This window comes from Cavia porcellus, unplaced genomic scaffold (genome assembly GCF_034190915.1).
Source record: "Cavia porcellus strain 051 isolate PalLab524CR breed Dunkin Hartley unplaced genomic scaffold, mCavPor4.1 scaffold_29, whole genome shotgun sequence".
In the NCBI taxonomy this organism is placed as follows: Eukaryota; Metazoa; Chordata; class Mammalia; order Rodentia; family Caviidae; genus Cavia; species Cavia porcellus.
In genome coordinates, this window is record NW_026947512.1 from 8,290,890 (window position 1) to 8,310,187 (window position 19,298).

Below are 19,298 nucleotides of genomic sequence, written 5' to 3' on the forward strand. Positions count from 1 at the left end.
CACAATCTCACCAAGTGGAGGAATCAGCTTCCCATACTTTCATCCTTTTTGTGTATTTATATCCCTAGGTAATAGAATTTTTCTGGAACAAGGTCAACAGCAGCTTAATTTAACTTGACTGACCTGTGAAAACTCCATTGTTTTAACATGGATGCTTTCTTGCTCTCTATTCATCTGGAGGAGAGCCTACTCAACCTTCTAGGAATTTTTAAGAATCACGGCTTTTCTTGAGGTTTCAGACTTGGGGTCCATGTGAGGAAGTGATTTCAAGTACTTTATACCCAACTGCCCTTGTGGTTGTCTAAGAACCTCACATGGTCCCCAGTGCAGATGCAGAATGGTTGTCCACCTCCATCTGTGCTTGGAGCTTTGTTATATTTAAAGGCTGCTGACTTCTGCCCAGCTGAAGAAATGAAGTCTTAAAAATGGAGTTTTCTTCATAAGAGTCTGGGTTTAAATAAGATATATTCTTGGAGCCTCTTGGTAGCTACAGTCATCAAATATTCTGAATTTCAATAATAATAATATTTTTGAAGACTTTGGGTCAGGCACTATTGTATGTATTTCAGGAAGGATATAGTATATTTATTCCAACATAGAATATATAAATTAAGTAAAAACTGAAGAGAGAAATTTTTGCCCAAGTTTACATAATCGGGAAGGATGCAGCTTGGAATTGGAATCCAGCCAGTCGGACCTCAGAATCTGGGCTTTTAGCTACACGGTCTCCAGACTATGCCCACTGGCTCATTAATAGGATGTTGTGTAAGCCATTACACTTTTTCTCAACAAAGATCAGGTTTTGATTTGCCAAACAGTCACAGCAGAATTGTGCTTTAGGATTTGGAGGCAGGAAAAGACTGACTATTGCAGGCAGTGGAGTGCTTCAGCAGGGAAGGGGTTGAGGTAGGAGTGATCTGGGGTTTGTGCGCACACAGGTACCATCTCATGAGCAGCCCTTCTGTATTAGTTTGTTTCCTCCCATTGCTGTAACAAAATATTGAAGTCAGGTGATACAGAAAGAAGTTTATTTAGTTCACAGTTTTGGAGACTGAAAGCCTAAGATTGGATGGCTCCATTTGGGCTCTGGGTCCCGTAGGTTGGGTCACCACGTGGCAGTTGGTATCACTCTGCAATATGTGGAACAGGGAGAAATCACATGGTAAGTCAGGCAGCCAAGGAAGGGAACCAGTCTTGTTCTTTTATAACAACTCACTAAATAGGGTCCCCTGCGAACTCTCTTCCTAAATCTCTTCCTAGGCCAGGTGCAACCTCTTACAAGGTCTACCAGCTCTCACCACACTGTGGACCAAGGGTCCAACTCAGAAATCTTTGGGGGACCCACTAGAACCATATCTGACTTATAGCAATATCCACAAAGTCTTACTTAGCAGACTAGGATGTAATAGATTCTATATCAATAAATACAAACTTTTGACCAGAACACTTTAAACTGTTTATGTTTCCTAAAACTGGGGCCTTGGAAATCAAAGGCCTTGACTTTGAGTTTTAAGAGTCATTTTGGAAGAGATGATCAGTTTTAAAATTTTTTTTGTGTGTACTGTAAGCACGGTTGGGCTCACAAAGAAACTTGTCCTGGAATGAAAATAATTTGAGTTTGGGAGCTCAAGATTTTATTTCTACTACTTTGATATTTAGATAAACACTCATGAATTGAAAACAAATCAGAACCTTACAGTTATGACCCCTCTGTGTCATTTTTCAACTTCTTTTCTTTGCAAACAAGAAAAACAATAAATCCACCCAAAGTCCACAGATGGAATCAGTCATCCTTATAATGTACATCAATTAAAACCTTGAGTCCGAATCCAGCCACATTTGCTCTGTGCAACAGATACATTCCTGACAAATTGTGAATACACTGAAATTTGTGAAATCAAATTAAGTTTTGAATGCACTAGGATTGCTTACAATTTAAAAGTAATTGATGTCAAATTCCTAAAATAAAGAATTATTTGCACAGAAAATAATCATTCTGGATTTATTACTTTGTAGAAGCTGACTCGTAGTCTTAGGGAAGATGTAGTGAGAATGAGGAGACTTTAAGTTCCAGACTCATGTCTCCTAATAGCTAAACTTGTCACTTGAAGTTAATTTAGTCTTTCAGAGCCTTTAAACTTCCCAGCTAAATACTTGCGATCTGCTCATTCAACAAACATTTATTTCGTGTCTCCCATGGGACATATAAGTGCGAACAAAGTCCTGACTCTCAAAGACCTCACAGGCAAATCAGGAGGCTAATGAGCGACCAGGTTCAAACCAAGGTTATTTTTGCTTCAGTGCTCTTGGTGGGTCACGGTGGCCCTAACTGTGCCCGTGAGGAAGGGAGGTTGTCTGGAAGGTTCTGGAAGGTAAATTCACCAGTGGAAAAGCCATGGCCTGGGGAGGTGAATCAATTTTCCTAAATAGGCTTAAAGTTTTGATTTTTAGGGTGATCGACTTTTCTTTCGAATATAGAACATAAATTAAAAAGTGAAGCTTTTAAAATTATAACACTGAGGGCATATTGTGGTACAAAAGAATCATTAATAGTTGCTAAGATTTTGCACCAGGCTTTGTTGTACAAGTTTAAGTGTTTTTCCTTATGGCTGCCAGTTTAAATAACGTGCGTCGCACAGCTGACGTGGAGCCAGGAATGCATGGTGCCTGTGATTTACAGACGTTGCTTTCCTTCATTCGTAGAACAGTCTGAAAAGTTGCAGCCTCATTTGACAGGTGAGGAAGTAGAGGCACAGAGGGTTTAAGAGCACGCCCTCAGGACCTGGGGTCTGCCTAGGCAGCCTGCTTGCAGAGCCTGCACCTTTATTACACTAACCTCTTGTTCACGTAGATGAAAGCAGCTGCACCTGCTCTGTGACCCCAACGAGGACCAATGCATTTCATCCTTAGTCTTGCAGAGTCCCAGCTGGGGTTACTCCTTGTGCCTCTCTCTTCTGTTACTGAGGGATGCTGCTTATTACTTCAGGTGTTTATGCGTAACTTTAGTTCTTGTGATAGATGTGTGACTTTCCTAGGATGGAAAGACATTGTGACTCATTTTTTTTTTGTCTTTTTCCTTTTTATCGGTACCGGGGATCGAACCCACGACTGCCTGCTTGCAAGGCAGGCACTTATGCCGCTGAGCTAAATCCCCAGCCCCCACTTTTTTTTCATTTTTAACACCTCAAACGGCACCTATGTCTCATAAGGGCTGGTATTCAAAATAGACATGAATGAATAATTTCCCCTAATCAGAATCTTATAACTTTGTGAGAAAGTATCCACAAATTATTTCTAGACCCAATCACTGACTTTTTAATTATTTTTGTGTTCTACAAGCATAGTTTGGAATCATGAAGAAACTTCGTCGTCCTGCAATTTGAGTTTGGGAGCTCAGGATTTAATTCTACCTCTTTGGTATTTGGATAAATACTCAGAAACTGAGAACAAATCAGAGTTTTACAGTTATGATCCTTCTGTGTAATTTTTCAGATTCTTTTCTTTGCAAGCAGGAAAAACAACAAGCCCACCCCAAGCCCACGCCCTGTTGCTACAATTAGAATCCGATGGAGGTCTTGCAGTGTAGCGAGTGTGCAAACAAAATCTGGAAATGAATAAACTTAAGTGAGAGACACTAGGACTACAAATAAGGTGACTGTCACAGCTGAGAAATTGTCCTGTGAGAGACGAGATGGGTCTGGAGGAGAGGGAGCCTGATGCCGGATGCAGGGACTTCCAGGCTGGCAGCCTTCACGGCTGGTGACGGAAGTGCCCTGTTTAAGGTCAAGGCGAGTGATGGCCTGAATTTACAACTCCTCATTTGACCTCCAGGGCACTTATTTCTGGCAGGAGCATTTCTTGGTTTTAAAAGGTACTTCACCCCTTTACAACCTGTATAATTGCTATTGGAATGCTATGCCCTGTAGTGTCTTAATTAGGTTAAATTTTATACCAAGGGCTTTAACTTAAGGTTATATTTGCAATTCTAAGGCCCCCCTACCTTCAATGCTGCCTGGAAGAATTCACGTTTTCTAGAGGGGACACACAGAGCAGAGCTTTTTTAGGTACTTCTGCGGAGTGGGAGAAGGGACAAAGTTCAGGGAACTAGGTCAAAGGAGATGTGTATGTTTGGAGAATCTTCTAAATGCTTCCAGAAGGAAAATTCTGTCTCTAAGTTACCGTGTTGCAAGCATTGTTTGGGTAATTGCAGGATCCGAGGTTCTTCGCATTTAGTTAAATTACATATTTTTGTTCTCCATGTGTTGAAAAAACCCCACTTTCTGTTATCTTTTATCAAGCAGAGCATGCCTCTAGAGTTACACCCTTCTCCCCATCATGTAACCCCAATAATGAGAAGTAAGTCATCTGCCAAGATAACAAACATAATATAAAAATGACACAAATACCTAATCCTTCCCCAGAAGGAAGGGAGCGGCTGCCCCTGGTATTGTGCAGAAAATAGTTGAATATTTATCTAGCAGAGAAGAATCCTCCAACAGGCTGTAATTCCTCTTTAGGAGGGAGGGTCAAGGGGAGGTCAGTGATGAAAATCAACTCCATGGGTCCAGTTGGAATAGGGAGCTGGTGGCAATCAATTCAGCGAGCTCAGTGCTGTTGTCCCTGGTCACAGGGTGCACTCCAGAGGCACCTGAGGAGGCCATCAATCTGTCACCGAAAGTGGAGAGGCAGGGGCGGGGAGGGGAAGAGATAATTGGAAAGGAGCTTCGGAGACTTTTCCTGTACCTGGAAGTGGAACTGGAGAAACGTGAAGCACAGTCTCCCCGAGGTAAGGTAATTTGGGACTTTTCTCTGGCGTGGGCAGTATTACCTGTGAGGTTTGAAAATCTCTTGTGCATGCAGCATTTCAGACAAACCTCCTTTCTAACTGTAGGTGTGGTTTTGTTTTTAGAATAAAACTTCACGCCCTTTGCTTAAGAAAGGTGCTTTCTGTTGCCTCGATGGATGACTGATTGACATGTAATTCATACCTAATTTCTTAATCAACTGCTCTCTGAGTGACTAGAAATTCAGGTATTAAAATTGTGCAATGCATGGAAGCAGGTCAATCTTCTATTTTATTGATAATTGGCATGCATGTTATGTATAGGAGGCGACATGACAGTTCTTTCTGAGGAAGAGGCTGGGTAAATCAGAAGTGGTTGAGGACATAATACAACAAAACGTCTACCAATAAAGTGCAGCTTTATGGCGAATCACCCAGTATACACATGCGGGTGAAGCTTCGGTTCTCAGGCCACGTTGGAAAGTCACTAAAGCTTGCAAATGCAATGGGAGTCACTATTTCTGCCTCTGTGCAGCTGTTTATCAGCAGCTTTTAAACACATTTTCCCATATTAATGAGGTAGCATAGCAGTTCCAGAATTAGAACAGGAATGGATCATTGTCTGCCTTATCTGAAGATGTGCCGGCTGTCACTATGAATACAGGGGACGCACAATGAAGGAGGAATATTTTGGTGGGTGCAGCAGGTCCTACCTTATCTTTCTCCTGCCTACATCCTCCCAATAGGACCATCACCCCTGGACCTGATGCTGCTGTTTGCAGGTCTTAATGAAACTTGGTCTCCTTGTTTTGTAACTTATGTGTCGCTAGGGTTTGGAAATTCCCTTTGGCTTTCCTGTTTTCTATCACAGTCCCTGGTATTCTTCAGGTACTTCTTAAGTATCAGACTGAATGAATGAGTAGCTAGGCGGATGGATACAAGGGTCGGGCTGCCCTCAGCAGGCGCAGTCTACACGTCTCCGTAGCTTCAAGGTTTGTGGGGCTGTGGCGTGGCTTTCTCTGCATTTGCAGGCAAAGGCGGAAGGGCAGCTGGGACCGAGGACCCTGAGAGCCGGTAAGGACCACATGCGCAGATGCGCACAGCGGCTGGCCTGCTGGTGCCTGGCGCTGCAGCGGAGCCACAGCGTTGCCAAGCTTTCACCCGTCTACCATGGGATGAGGAAACGAAGGAAAATGTGAGCTTTTTGTAGAGCTAAATGTATTGTTAGAATTTTGAGATTAACTCCTACTTTATTTGATATTGGAAATCCATTTCTTTAATAAAATGATGGTAATAGTAGATGACAGCTTCTTTTTTTTCTCCCCTCAAATGCCCTTACTTGACAAAACAAACCAATTCTTAGAATCCCTGAATCTTTCACATTTTTTTGGAAGGGTCAGGAACAGAGGATATTTTATTAGTTTATGAAATCCCAAAGAACCTCTGACTGAGTTTATGCCTCTTCTGAAAAAAGCTGGCTGAAATCACCTGTGGGCCCTATGTGAGACTGAACTGCCTAACAAATCAGCTCAGTTCAGAAAATAAGATCCTTTAGGTCTTACAAGTGCCACCCCTCCCCACTATATTTTGGAGATAGGGTCTTGATACATAGTCCAGGCTGGTTTTGAATTTACTGTGTGGCCCAGGTGGACCTTGAACTCATGGAGAACCTCCTGCCTCAGCCTCCTGAGTGCTGAGTTTATAGGCACGCACTGCTGTGCCTGGCTCACAAGTCCCTTTTATGTGTGGTTGCTTCAGAGCAGGGGTCTGGGCTGAATTCCAGATTTGTAGTAACACCTTAACTAAGGTAGAGGAGAATTTTAATTCCAGGTAAGTCAGAATAACAAAGGAGCCCAGTGGCCAAATTTATCAGTGTCTAATGTGTCCTCCTCTGCTAAGCATGTATTTGCTGTTATTTCTGTATGGACAACACATGTGTGCTCCATGTACTGCAACGTGCTTCTCTGAACTACGAGAATTCCAGTTGTAAATTGGAGGAGAAAAAGATTCCAGAGGGATGCACCTCCTCAGTCCTGCATCCTTTCTCGAGTTCCTGCAGCTCCTCTTCTCTGTGCCAGAGTGGGACCCAGCTTTTTACAGCCTGGCGTTTTCTGTCTGTTATTCACAAGTCTTATCTCCCTAAAAGAATGAGGATATTCCATCAAATCTTGTTGTTAATTGATACAATTTTTTGGTGTACTCTATCTTTTCCGGAGCTTGTTGGCCCAGGCTAGTTTTGCGTATTTTGGGAAGATCTGAGGTGCCATCCACCTGGTTTCCAGCATTGGCTCGGGACAGATGCATGACAGTTTTGAGTGAGTGCTGCATCCTGCAGCACCTGCATCCCTCTTGCTAAGAGAGTACTGCCCTGCCTTTTGGAGAGAAGTGTCATATGCATTGACCATCAAATGATGCTAATGCTCTTTGAGAATATAAACATGAAACATTATCATCATGGTTAATACCAGTCTTTGGTTTAAAAACATTTTCTTTCTCCAAGCAGAGAGGTAGAAAGATTATTTAAAGAAATAGTGAATAGAGGGCTACGGTTTGTTCTTAATTCTTGACTGACTTTGATCAGAATGGCATAAGCAGTGGGATGCAGTCTTAATGTCCTGAAGGTAATTATTTCTACTTCAGGGCATGGAGTCTTTCTCCTCCTCCCACTGGGCCAAAAAAGAAAGAACAAGCTAGGACAGTTAATGCTATTAAAACATAAGATGATTTCTACATGTCAGGTCTGAAAATAGTATTTCCTAAAGCTACACCTACCAAAGAGGCCACACTGAGGAGAGAGAGGCTTGGGCCTGTCTCAGCCTTGACATCCTGCTACAGAAGAAGCCAGAGTAGGGCAGGGAGTGGATCCGGCAATGCTTTTTTAAAACTAAAGTCCCTATTTGTTTGTTGGAATTTCTTGAAGCGTTAACAATCTTTGCCTACTTGTGCTGTTGGTTCGGCAGCACTAATAGCTTCCCTTGGCTGCTGTAACAAATTACAAAAACCTAGTGATTTAAAAGAGCATGTATTTCTTATCGCACTGTTTTGGAGACCAGAAGTCTGAAATCAGTCTTAAGGGGCTAAAATCAAGGTGTCAGCAGTGCTGGTTTCTATGGGAGAAATCGTCCTGCCTTCCCGGATGACACACATCACTCCGGCCGCGGCTTCTGTCTCTGCTGTTGTTGCTTTCTGCTTTCTTCTGTATCAAGTCTCCCTCTGCCTCCTTTTTGTAGGAGTTTTTTACTTTTATTAAGTTGGACCAACCTGGATAATACAGGATAATCTCCCCATCTCAAGATCCTTTAATTTAATTACATCCGTAAGCCCCTTTTGTCATTTAAGGTAACATTCATAGGTTGTAGGGATTAGGAACGGATACTTCTGGCTGTTACTCAGCCTGTTACAACAAGCAACAGCTCTCCTCCCCTTTTCTCTTTCTAACGGGCAGCCTGATTTTATTCTGGCATCCAAAGTCCCTGGTTTTAGGGGCTGTGGTCCCTCCCAGCCCCAGAGCCAGTCTTGACTAACCAGGGGTTTTCATAGCTAGGCTGCTCCTCCTGCTGGGCAATGGCTAGGAGCTCACATGGGACTCAACTCCACCAGTGGCACAGGAGGAGAAATCTGCTGTGTGAGTTACAAGCTGCTTCCTTCACTCTTAACATGGAAAGATGCAAACAACCTGGGTGCTTGATATCACTGTTGAGCTATTAAATTTATTATTCCTAGTGCCTTTCTCTTCATGTTTGTTATATAGACAAGGGATCCTATAAATGAGTTCATTCCTTTGAATTGGATCTTGTGACTTCAAGATACTGAGGATCACTAGATTATGCTTGTGAGCGTGAATGTGCTGGCTCAAGACCTGCTCTAGTTCTGGACCTTATCATTGTAGATCCTTACAAAACCTTGTGGTCTTTGTAGGGGGTTGTTATGCTAGAAACTCACCTTCATGATCCAAATGTACAAACATGCAGTATGTCACTTCTTTGCTTATTCGCCCCACATATTTATTGAGCATTTACTACGTGCCAGCTACTGTTCTTGTCATTAAGATTCACCTGTGAATAAAACAGATGAAATCTTTGCTTTTCTAGAGCTTACATTCTGGTGGAAGGAGTTAGAGAAGTGAACAAAGAAACAAAGAAATGAGATATAACACACCAAGTGGTGGTAAGTGTTACAAAGAAAAATAAAACCAGTTGAGGGGAGACACTGATTAGGGTTCGGGTTAGGGTGTCCAGCAAGAGGAACAAGTTCTTGTTTCTGAGTCCCGCACCTAGAGATTTCTCACTCTGGCAGTAAGAATGCAGAGGTGGCTGAACAACAGGGAGATGGTCTTGGGAAAAGGAGTTTGGAGCAGAGCAGGCCAAAGGCATTCTTCTGAGGCGATGAAGATGGGATTGCTGTGAAGCCAAAGAGTTAATTTGTCATACTAACCAGACACGAGGGCACAATCTACAAATAAAGAAATGGACTAAATACGGCAAGGAGAGAGCAAGTTGTGCACGCAGGTGACTGACTTTGCACAGAGCATCCTAGAGGATATTATGGCCCAGCAGTATCCCTAGCAGTGTCCTGCAGCAGACGCCCTCCCAGTGGTGAGCTGCCTTGAAAATCATCAACTCCCTCCCCAGCCCAGGTGAAGCCTGCCCTGCATCTAGCCCTGATTTTTATCTGTCTTGTACTAAAGAAGGTTTCTGTGGATTTACTGGATAGGAGAAATCCTTAGGAACACACATACTCCCAGTGGAAAAATTCAGGGGTTACTCTGCATTTGTGACAACAAGTGAGATTAAAAAAAATGCAGAGGTTTTCCTGAGATCCTAATTCAGGACATGGGATAGTGGGTGAGAAAAGGGTTCCAGAGCAGAGGGATCTTGAGTGAGTTAAAATGTTAGTTTTAAAATCTCAGTTTTCTCATCCATAAGATGGAAGTGATTTTTCTTACCTTGTAAAATTCTTTGGCATTGATTGAGTTCATACTTGTAGATACCTATAACAGTTCTGGGTGAATAATGAGTACTGGATAAATTCTAATTACCTCCTAAAAGTGCTTCGGAATGACGGAGAGAAGAGATGACAAAGGACAGCTCTAAACCTTTGCATCAAAAGGTTGGAAATTCCTGAGAAGAAACATGTAAGTTCTTTAATTGTCTCAGCTTCTCTGATTTGGCTATGTCTTCCTGCTTTGCAGCCTGTATGCTGGCAGTGTAAATGCTCCTTCTCTTCCAGAGGGGAAATCTTACTGCAGCTGGCTGTGAGGCTGTTATTTAGGCAGCTGTATTTGGGCACGATCTCAAGTAAAATGTTTGATCTGGCTCATTTCTCAGGCTCAGGACTTACCTGGCTAATGTGAACTTCCATGGTCCTGGGATGCTCAGCTGGAATTTCTGGCTTGTATCACACCAAGCAGGTGGCTTGAGACCAAAGGGTACAGCAGTTGGCATCTGTGGTTATTAGAAGGCCAAGTCTGAAGAACATTTGCATCAGTTATCTGCATGTGCCTGAATCTGTGGTCTCTCTAGAAGGGTAAGAAAGGCCTCATTGGGAGGGTTTTAAAAAAAATTTTAAAGGGAGTAAAACAGAATGTTAAAATGAATCAAAACAAAACAGTGGTAGGACAGTAGGAAATCCACAATCATTCCTATATTGCACATTGCTACCCTCTAAACAGTTGCTCAGACTACCGGCCCCAGGCCCGCAAGACAGTCAAACAACATGAATGTTGGGTTGCTTGGCTACTTCCGTTATCAGCGTCTCAGCCTGTGTTGCGTCCTTTTTCCTTAGGAGAGGGTTGGGGTGTTGGGGGCTTCCCTGCTGCTTCTCCCCAGCTGTTAGGGCTTCCACCAGTGACGGGGTGTGGGGGCGCCTTGGGCTCCTTGTTACTTCTCCCTGCTGGATTCATGAACTATCACTCTCCACGGGCTTCAGTCTCAGTTGAGAGCCTTCCTGTGTCTGTGAGACCCACCTCTCTCTTCCCTCTCACCCCGTGTTGCTGTATTCCAGGGCTTGGACACCAGAACTTGGAGAGGTTCTTTCTGTGCCGCTCACCACTCCACCTTTTCCTAAAAGTCCCCATTGGGAATTTTTAAAACAGTATTTTTTTTCCTCCAACTTTCCTGCTTTTCTTTGCTCAGAAATTCATTTTTGTGCTAGCAGTTTGAGGGTCTTGTGATGCAGACTTCTGCTCTTTTCTGAATCCTATTTTGCCTGACCAATCAGAACTCTGACCTGGGAGTCCTGCATGTTTCTGAATGTGTTCTTTTAATTCTTTTATCTACCTTTATGACCACATTTCCCCCCATTTCTATAAGGATCATTCCCAAGAAGTAAAATCTCTTCATCTTAATAAGCATCCAACTACTGAGGGACAAGGGATTCTTTGGTAAATAAAGATTTTTGTTTTAATGCCTGATTAATTCAACTTCCTCTTCTCCCATATTCCAGTGTTAACAACTTGTGTTACTTTCTGAATTCCAAGAGGGGGATTTACTTTTGCAATTAGAAAAAAAATCAATGCTTAAAGTCTTCTCTTATTTGAACCCTGTCTGCCTGAATCAGTTATAACTTTTTATTTCCCATGATGGATTTTTTTATAAGAATATTCACTCAACAAATATTTGCTAAGTATGTTTTGGGGCAACATCAGTTTTAGGTATTAAAGGAACATATAAAAGATAAAATACAAGTAGAAACGGTATATAATAAACTTCTAGCTTTACCTACACACAAAATAAACTGATGAGGGAGACATGAAAGCGAAGATAATAGTGATTACAGGGTATATGGTGCCACAGAAATAATATAACCCAAATGTTTTGAAAGGAGAGACCGTTTACTTCCAACTGAACAAGATTGAAAACTTCTTGGAAGAAGTGGCATTTCAGTTGCCTTGAAGGATTAATTTTTTTGCAGCTTATCTGGAACATTTTTTCCAAGAATCCTAACAAGCCGCTTCAGATACTAATACTTCCCCGGATAGCACTGTAGACTATGGTAGGTGCTGCTTCTCGCTCTATAGCAAGAAACTTTGGGTGCTGGCTTCTGGAATGGAATGCAGTGTTTTTGTGCTTATTTGCATGGCTGGGTTTCTGCCTGACTTTCTGGGCCCAGAAATCTTGGCATCATTGCTTTAAGATCATCGGTCATTGACACGGGTGTGAAGATTCCTCCTGTGTGTTACCAATGAGTTTTATTTTTTATTTTTTATTTTTTTTGTCTTTTTCATTTTTTATGGGTACCGGGGATCGAACTCACAACCGCCTGCTTGCAAGGCAGGTGCTTATGCCGCTGAGCTAAACCCCCAGCCCCTCCCAATGAGTTTTAGTATCTGCTGAGCAGGCCACCTCTTTTGGACTTCGCCTTGATCAGTGTCTTTTGCTGAGAGATGCCAAGGTTAGATCTGGCCCAGTCCCCTGGAAAGGGAATCAGGAGACTTGGTTCTTGTCTCTCCTCCACTAATAAGGCTGCTATGATTTTGGCAAGTCACTTCCTTCTGCATCTCAATTTCCTCTGTAAAGTGAGAAGGTTTGTTTGAAGAGAATCAAGACCCTCCCTCTCCTAATACTCCAGGTTCTTGATGTGATTGGCATGCCTCAGCGTGCTCTTGTGGGTGGTCCCACTGGGCCAGCCCACTGAGGGGTCCTGTGCTGCAGGGAAGAATGTGGTGGACACTGCCATGGAGTGGTCAGGGTCTTTCTGACCCAACGTGAGCCAAATCCTTCTCCCAGCAGACTCCATACCAACTTTTCAGGAAGGAAAATGAGTGTGAGATGTTCTGGTCTTCAGCCCATTAGAGAACCAACAGTGGATGCTGAGTGAACAGGAGAAGGCTGACCTCGACTTGCTCTAGAATGGGCACGCTCAGTGGAGGGGGACTGATTGGAGGGAGGCAGAATGAGAGCGCTTCTCAACATGGAAAGCACACACATAAGTACATGTTACAGTGTATTGGCAGTATTAAAATTTTATGCTAATGATGAAACAAAATGTCTGCCTTAGGAGGACCAGAGTGAAGAAAATGTTGAAAAACACTACTTTAGGACCATGTGAACTTTGCTCAGCTTGTCACAAAAATCTCTTTCCTCTCCTCACAGTGAGGACATAATTCTTGTACCACAGAGATGCATGCAGGCTCATCCTCCATGCCAGTGTGTCCTTCAAAAGGCACAGCCCTCCGCGGATCTCTGCCTAGGGCATCATTGCACACCAACAATGGCACCTTTTTGAAGTGGGCTGTGTGGCTGTCCACAGGGCGCCATACCATCATACCATCTCCACTCCTAACTCCTCCACTTGCTCTGGGCTTTTGGGCAAGTTGTTTAACTTCTTTACACCTCATTTCATCATCTGCCAAACAGAGGCCCCCACCTCATGATATGCATATCAATGCACGATCATATATGTATACGCAGTGCGCATGACACAAGAAGACGGGCAGTAGAAATTCTCTTTGTTCTTACACGAAGATTTCTTCCCATCTCTCCCTGCCCCTCTTCTTTCTCTGTGCGTGTGCGTGTGTGTGTGTGTGTGTGTGTGTGTGTGTGTGTGTGTGTGTGTGAAATGCCTTAATTGTTTCCATCAGTTCTGGCGCATCCCAGGCACATCTGAGATTAATGTCAGCCAGAACTGGAGCGTTACTTCCAGCTCCTAAACTCCTTATGCTGTCACACAGGCCACATGAAGGGGCTTTTCTCAATGCATCACCTAATGCTAATTACCATCCGATCTGAAGCCTGAACTGCTTTTCTTTGTTTAATAATTTATATCTTCTCAGAGAACACTGAGCTGAAGTTTAAAATTACAGAAAGAGATGATTGATCTAAATGGCAACAAAACTAACCTGCAAGAAAATTGCCCAAACTACCTTTGCGGGCTGCCACTCACCTGAACCCACCAATGCCAGGTGGCGTGGAGACAGCAGGAGAATGACATTCCTCTGATGTTAGGCCCTGTCAGCTTTGGCTTTGTGGGTGTCCCCAGCTCCTGCTGGCTGAGATGCATGGGGGGGCTTGTGGAAAGGAGTGCCTTGTAGTATCGTGCCCCAGTGTACGGCACAGTGCTCGGCTTTCCACTTGCTCCTTCATCGAGCATTTATTGAATAGCTACTATGTGCCAGCTGCTCTGCTGGGCAGTATGCGCAGAGATGGGCTGAGACTGCTCCAGTCATGCTGCTGACAGTCTGCTGCAAAAACCACACTGGAGAGTCAGTTGTCTCTCTCCTTCCCATCCAGCCTCCTCGAGTAGCAAAAGGGAGACGGCTTTGCAGTATTTTTCCTTCCTTGGAAAGGAGAGAGTTGGGAGGGTAGAAGAATAAGACTGAAAGAATGGGAAGCGCCACTTATACCAATTCCCATTACATATACTGTTTCATATACTTGGTATAACTAGGAGCAAAAGAGGTTTGTGACATATAAACAGATCTAGAATTTCCTAGAGTGCCCTTCCTGACCAGATCCAACGCTGGTTTCATTCTACTTACACAGTTCAGCATGGAGGGTTGTTGCTGTCTGATTGTCCCTTGATTTTGTGGGAGAATCAGTCCCCCACACTGACCCTGACCACCCAAGAGCGAAGGCAACTGTTCCAGAACTGTTTTAGGAGGGATGTGAGAGACGTTACTGAGTTGTCCCCAGTGGGGTGCAGTGGGAATAAGTAAATCTTTGTGCTTCCTGCTCCCTCCACCTGGAAGGCTCTTCTCCCTCAGCTGTGTGGCCACCAGCTTGCTCTCCAGGTACCTGCAGGTGTCCCTCCTCAGCAGGTGTCCCTCGCCACTCTGCAGCTGAGCACCCTGTACCTGCCGCCCTTGCTAGTCCACATGTTCTCCACAGCATGGGCCATTATCTAGGATATCATAATTTACTTACTTTGCATATTTTTAGTTTCTTCCCCATAACCCTCAGGAGGGGCGAACTTCATGAGGCCTGGTAGCTTTGTCATTTCTGTTCCCTGCTGTGTCCCGGCTTTTAGAACACTACCTGTCTCAGAGCAGAGGGTCGGTAAACATTTGTTGAATGAATTAATGATTTGATGCTATGAGGAAGAAAAGACTCTATTTACCTTGAGGATGGAGGAGGTCTTTCTGCCACGGCAGGATTTGAGAATGTACCTTTGCTTACAGATCCATTCATTTGTTAGGTATTTATTGTGCAACTAAATTGTGCGTGGCTCAGAACAGCAAGTCGCAGTTCCTGCTCTCAGAGGGCTCTGTCTACTGAGAAAGACGCACATATTAATAATACTAATAGTACTAAGGATGATAGCTCACATTTAATGAGGTGTACTACAGGCTGGGTGCTGTTTAAAGCATATTTGTGCATATTAACTCTTTCAGTTTCCACAGCAAAATAAGGTATCACTTTTATGTCCATTTGCAGGTCAGACCACACATCTAATGCCAGTGCAGTATGAGACATGTTCTGGAGCACGTGCAAGCAGTTTGCATTTTAGCTGGGCATTTTAATCTGAGCGGGAATGGGGGTCACAACTGGATGGCTGTGTTTGAAGTAAAGATTGTCCTGCTCCCACCCCGACTGCCTGGCTCTTGTGGCTGCCACACTTCCCTCCCTCCTGACCTTCTTCCCTGTATCCTTTTTTAAAATATTTTTTTATTTTAAAGAGAACAAAAGAAAACAGAATAAATCAGATCAGAACAGAACAATGCTAGCAATACAGGACTTCAAAACAAGACAAGAAATCAACAATGGCTACCATTAATGTGTCTTGTTTTCTTCAGAATAGCTGTCCACACCTTCACACATAATAAAACAAAACAAAGCCAAAATAATCAAAACAAAGAATGAAAGCATTTCAGGACTTCAAAACAAAATAACAGAAAATCAATAAGGGCCACTATAATGTCTCTTGTTTTCATCAAAATAGCTGTCCATACCTTCACACATAATAAAATCAAACAAAACAAAATAGAATAAAACCAATCAAAACAAGAGAATGGAAGCATTGCAGGACTTCAAAACAAAATAATATCCCTTTTATTATGGACAAGGTTTCTTCTGAGCTCAGCCAATATTCTTGCTGTAACCCATCTGACACTCTGCTATTTTAAAACATTTTTAATCGACACACAGTGATTGTATTTATTTATGGGGTGGTATATATATGATTAAATTGGGGTAATTAGCATTTTCCTCTCCTCAAAAACATCATTTCTTTATGTTGGTAAGATTCAAAATTCTCTTTTCTAGTGATTTTAAAATATGTAGTAAATTGTCTGTTGCAGTTGTCCAACTGCACTGTAAACACTAAAATTTATTTGTTCATATAGGTGTATTTTGTATTTATATAGCTGTATTTTGTATTTATAGAGCTGTATTTTGGTACCTGTCATTCATTTTGTCTGCATCCTCTTTCCTTCCTGCACTTCCTGGCTCTGGTGACCTCTGTTTTAAGCTTAACTTCTATGAGATTGACTTTTTTAGTTTCCACATGTGAGTGAGATCCTGCAGAACTTGTCTTCCTGTGCCTGGCCCATTTTCCTCAGCATAATTTTCATGTTGCCACAATGACAGGATTTTATTTGTTTCTATGGCTAACTAATATTCCATTGTGCACAGACCACATCTTATTTATCTATTCTTCTGTCCATACAGGCTTTGGTTGATCCCATAGCTTGGCTGCTGCATGTAATCCTGCAATAAATGTGGGAGTGCAGGTATCGCTTTGATGAACTTATTTGATTTCCTTTGGACATATGCCTAGTTGTGGGATTGCGGGCTCATATGGTAGTTCTAGTTTTTGAAACTCAGTACTGTTTTCCATAATGGTTATACTAATTTGTATCCCCACCAATAGTGTATTAGGGTTCCTCTTTCCTTGCCTCATTGCTAGTATTCGTTAATATTTTGTCTTTTTTGATGACAGCCATTCTAAAAGCACTCCCTGCTCTTTGATCCTGAGTCAGCAGGCCCATTCAGTGTTTTGTAGGCAAGTAGGGTGGTTCAGCCCCAATTCCTGAATTCCCTCATCCATGCTTTCAAAGCTGTGATCCCAGACAATGCTTTTGAGTCCTGCTTTCCCTCTGTGAGAGGGGAGAGGCTGTGAACAGCCCCCAGATTCTGCAATTGCTCACCTTGTAGAAATCCAAAAGGTCTGTATTCAATGAAAGGATCTTTTGTGAGTGTCAATAAGGAGAAAGTTCAATACCTACAACCCTCTCACCTTGTCGACTCCTCCTTCAGTCCCTTTTGGGTTTTGGGTGACCACTTTTGTGTTTCAGAACTCTAGGAGGTCACTTGTCTTCCTCGCCTAATGATGTGTTACAGAAAACAAGCTTCCATTACTTGCAAAAGTGTGACGGGAACATGAATATTAATAACTCCCCCGGGTTCCTGCAAACATCCATCACCACAGCTTAGAAAGCTTATTCTGACTTGCTTGGCATGAGGGTAACTGCTCAGCAGAACAATAATAAAGCATTCATGAACCCAGCTTAGGCGGAGCTCTGCCCGGGGCTTTGAACTTCAGTGTTCCTACCGGGCTGAGGTAGGATTGTGCTTTCCACCACCTGGGTTCCTGCAGGAAGATGTTTGACTTCAACTGGAGACAGCCTGGCAGATGTGCCAGGACCCAGTGGAGCTGGAGTGTGGGTTTTTTCTTTATCAGAAAGAAAGTTCTCCCTGGTGACCACAACTTGGTGATTAGGCGCATTAAATTTAGTCACATATTGCTGGAGTACTGCTGGGATCCTGAGCTAGAGAGCTGGTCTGGCTCCAAAACATAGAAAGAACCTCTGGATTCAGAAGCCATCTTTTTGGATAAACTGAGGTCACAGAAACAGGAAGGATAGTCCCAACTCAGTAGGAGGCTAAGGTGTAGGGGAACCTGGAGATAACATTGAGCCTTGAAAGATCCTAGGACAAGGAACCTTAGGATCATGTTGCCCTTATCCTTTATTCAAAGCTTCCACTGACATCTGCTGATATTTTCTCGGTGAAAGTCCTGTTTTCCTGGAAATCTGCCATGATATGACATTTTCTGCCCCTGGGATCTCAGGATCTCACAGGGTTGACCCAGAGTGTGATGGAGGCTGTGAAGCTTGTAGGATTCTCAACTCAGCAGAGCTGTTCTGGTAAACAGTGTTCCTAGGGTCAGAATGGCCTTCTCGGCAGGGCTGCAGAGTAGGTAGGATGCAAGGAGAATGGAGCCCTGGGACAGAGAAATATGACAACTCTGTCTCTTGGGTTTTTCTGCTCCAGGACCCTGGTGTGGTCTTTGGGGGTTTTGTTCCTGGCTTGATGGCTGTTCAAGAACCCAACAGCTGAGTCCTCTAGCTGAAAAGCTACTGTTGAAATTTATGTTAATGTGAAATGTGCACTTTTTCTTTTTTCCTATTTATATTTAAAAATATCCATATGTCCTGTTCAAAAAAATAAAAAATGTTTTGGATTTTTCTAGAGGAAAATATGTTTTTAGGAATTTCAATGTGATCAAGGTTGCATTTCTGTTATTGTGTTTTAGGTCATTCATTAAAGCTATGAAATGAAAATGCTCATTTTCCTGGGTAGCAGCATGCAAAAATCTCTCTGTTGTACAATTAATAGTGGTAGGGGAGAACTTTACCATTTGTTCTAGCTGTCAGATTTTTCTTGTACTGTAGTTGAAATTCCACATCCTGTAGCAGAACAGGCCATGCAGATGAAAGTCATTGAAATACACATGGATTTCTGCTTATAAGACTTTATTGTAGGGGCCATGCTCTCCACCCCCTACAGAATTCTGATACCCTTAATTCACATTCACACCCTACAGAATTCTGATACCCTTAATTCACATTCACACACCTTAAATCCAGCCAGCTCTGAAAGTTCCCACCTGTGAGCACGTGAGGCTTTGGGGGAACATCTAGATACAAGCCATAACAGAGAGAGGGTAATATGAAAAATTTTATTGGAAATAGTTGGAAGGACTTAGTGTGCATGACTAAAAGTGCTTCTGTTTTCTGTTGAATATTGTATAGAATTAGTTGAACTTTTTCTGAGGATGTTCAAAATATTCTTTGAAAATATCTTTGACAGTTATTTGGTATAGGGTATATGCAATACAGTGTCGGTGTCGCTCCCGGCCTGCAGGAAGAACACGCGACAGATTTTGACGGTGTGCAATCTTGCCTTTATTTGTCTCCGCGTGGGCCCCGCGAGGCCTCCGCTCTGTCACCAGCCCTTTCTCGCCGGTGGACTTTCTCTATCTCTCTCTGTGCTTCTTCCTCGTGGCGGGAGAGGCATTCACTTTTATAGGGCAACAGTAGCCAATCAGTTCAAAGCGCGTGATGCGGGCTGACTGGCTAACATCAGCTGTTGCTAGGCAGACTATCTTACAGAGCGGGTTGTTTAAGTCGCCAGCGCAATCAGGGGGCAGGAAGCAGGCGCCAACTTGGCTCACTCGATGGGAGGGGCAATCTAGCTCAGGCTCCGCTCCCACCCACAGGCCCTACGTCCGCCAAGTAAGGCGACCGGTGTCGGCCGCGGCTCCCAACATCTCCCCCTATTTTATTTACTTTGAA